This window comes from Tupaia chinensis, unplaced genomic scaffold, assembly GCF_000334495.1.
Source record: "Tupaia chinensis unplaced genomic scaffold, TupChi_1.0 Scaffold144389_1, whole genome shotgun sequence".
In the NCBI taxonomy this organism is placed as follows: domain Eukaryota; kingdom Metazoa; phylum Chordata; class Mammalia; order Scandentia; family Tupaiidae; genus Tupaia; species Tupaia belangeri.
Window position 1 is genome coordinate 53,826 of NW_006204249.1, and position 2,774 is coordinate 56,599.

General features: G+C 40.8%; 1 pseudogene; it reads right to left on the reverse strand.

Moving 5' to 3' along the window:
* LOC102499752 (ral guanine nucleotide dissociation stimulator-like 1) overlaps nt 1-2,774 on the reverse strand; it is a 17,256-nt pseudogene that overhangs the window by 5,822 nt on the left and 8,660 nt on the right.

Genomic DNA, 2,774 nt, shown 5'->3' on the forward strand with positions numbered 1-2,774 from the left:
TCCCTACATAATAAACAACAAATCCTTATAAGAATTATATACTAGAACTAATAACTAATGGCCATTTAAGTGGCAGAAATATCAAGTCATTACTCAGTATGTGATGCAGTGGTTTATTTAAAATTATCTGGATGGATGTTATCAAAAACAAAATAAAATAAAATGAGTATATATATATATATATATATATATATATATATATATATCCCAATTGACTAACTAATGAACTTATAAGAAATATCGTCAGAAAGTGGTTTATGAATTTTTTTTTTCTTGGAGAGGTTTTCGCTATAGGGTGCATGCGCTCGCCAGACAGACAGAGACAGAGACAGACAGAGAGACAGAAAGCAAAACATCATCCCACTGAGGGGATGACCACGCCACAATCCCGTCTCCTCCATTCTCCTTTTGGGATCTTGGGCACGCGCACACACACGTGTCCGGTGTGAGTTTTAAGCCACCAGGTCCAGGACTCGAACCATGGTCGACTACATGGGAGTCTAGCAACATAGCTGTTACGCTAACTGCTGGTCCCTATGAATCTTATTTTTAAAACCATGTAATCATGTAGTTAAGGTTGTTTTCTAGCATCTAACATGGCAGAGTAGGTAGGTTTCTCTGTTACCAGTTTTTTCATCTATGTCGCTAATTGTGAAAACATGCACATACTGACCAAAATAAAACAGGGCCTCCACTGGTAGCTTACTTAAAGTTTGGGGGATCGTCCAAGAAAGCTGTTCACCTCTAAATGGCAAATGGCTGGTACAATAAATTGACATCCTTCCAATGCACAGGGTTAGGAAACACAGGAAGCCTTTGTCAGGCAGAGCTAGTGCTAAATGGCTTACAGCAGCTGTGTGAGGCGCTGGGCTGGACAGAGCCACTCCCCTGAGAGATCAAGGTGCAGGTAAGAATTTCCAGGAAAAGAATGTAACACCGAATAACTGTGAGTGGCATCCTGTGGCCTATGAAATAGAGCCAGGATTTGAAGAGACTTGCATTTCAGAAATGAATGAGGAAGGCACCTCCTGCCCTTATGCCCTCCTTGAATCCTGTGGGCCCTGAGCACTCCAGGAGTGTGGGGGTGCTCTGTGCCCTGGGAATTCACTCCATGAGGCCCTAGGTCTGCTGACTTGCTTTTGTCTGTAATTATGCGCCATGCAGTGACAGAAATCTAATTTCTTCAGCACTGTTGGGAAATCAAAGTAAAGTGAGAAAATATTTCGGTTTCTGCTGTCTCGATATGTTGTGTTTTAAAACAATTACTAATAAATATTTTTCATGGTTTAACACACACAGTTTTTAAATTGGTCACTTTTTACAGCTTTTGAAGACCAAAATAAATACATGACCAGAGATGGTTTTGTGTTGTCCTTTACAGGCTTCTTAAATGTGACCAAAAATTCAACAGAACTTGTAGTCAGCAGCTTTGTCTCAACTTTTAGTCAAAATGTGTTATTAATAAGATTCTAACTATTGTTTTTACCTTCAGCATGAACTAGTGTGATGATAATTTGGAAAAGGCAAACATGATTATCTCTGAAAAGCTTTAAAAGTGGCCTTTCCATTACGTATGCGGCGCAGACGGCTGTGAGCACAGGACACTTACAGTCCTGTGTCGCCCAAATTGCTCATTCTGTACTTAACACATTAAGGTGGTTTGGGCCCTCAGGACTGCACCACAGGTAAACACACTCTTAGTAGGGTGGCAGATTTGTGTGTCTTAATGGCTTCATTTGTGGTTGTAGACAAGTTGACATTTTTATCTAAATAGGCAATATTCATATTCATTTTAGGGTTGGCTAATAATCACCTGCTATATATTGTGAACTGTGCAATAAAGCAGAATTATGTGTGTCTAGTTACCTTTGGATACCTGAAGTTCCAAGCTCAATTACAATGATAATACTGAGAATCAGACTGTGCAGATATGTACGGGAGTACTGGGTGGTGACAGGATGTGTGAGGTGGGATCTTCGAGTTAGGCCAATCCTGTGAACTAACACTGGTTCAGTGTAGATGACTGGCTGCCGTGTGGGGAATGTGTGGTCATAAATGAAGGCCAGATAGGAGGTGACACTTGAAGAATGAGTAAGCACTCGGACTTGGCTTTTCAATTAAAATATTTGTTTTTCATGTACAAATAAATGCAAATCAAGGACTTGAACAGACATTTCCTAATTGGAGGATTTTTAACTTTTAACTCTGTCTTTTTGCTTAACATTTGCTTGCCTAAATGGCTCCCAAATTGTTGGGGAGGTCGCTACATGTTTCTTCTCTTAGAGTTTCTTTATTAAAAGTGGTTAAGCACACAGAGATATTTGTTTCATATTTTGAGTTTTGTGGCTGTAAGTTTAAATGAAATCTGTCAAATATCTGAGTTAACATACTTTCTTGAGCAATTGCTTAAAATAAAGTTTATTTTTAAGTTAAAAAAAAAAACTTCCCATATTTATACATCTTCCTCCACCAGCCAGTGCCCTGTGCTCCCTACCTCTGTGGAAAGTTTGGATTCAGACCCACCAGAGTAGGCTGTCCCTCAGGGTTCCTCTCTGTCTTGAAACAGGCAGGCAGGAGGCGTTACAGGTGGAGTTTGGGTTCTGCAGGTCCCATCACGATGCTGTCACTAAGCACTGACAAGTAAATTTGAACTTTGGACTCCGTCCTTGGGGACCATTCACTGGACTCACTGCACAGTTCCTAGTCTGGGAGATGCACCCCACCCCTCACCCCTTGAACACAGTCCCTGGCCGCTCTCAGTCCTAGGATGTCTC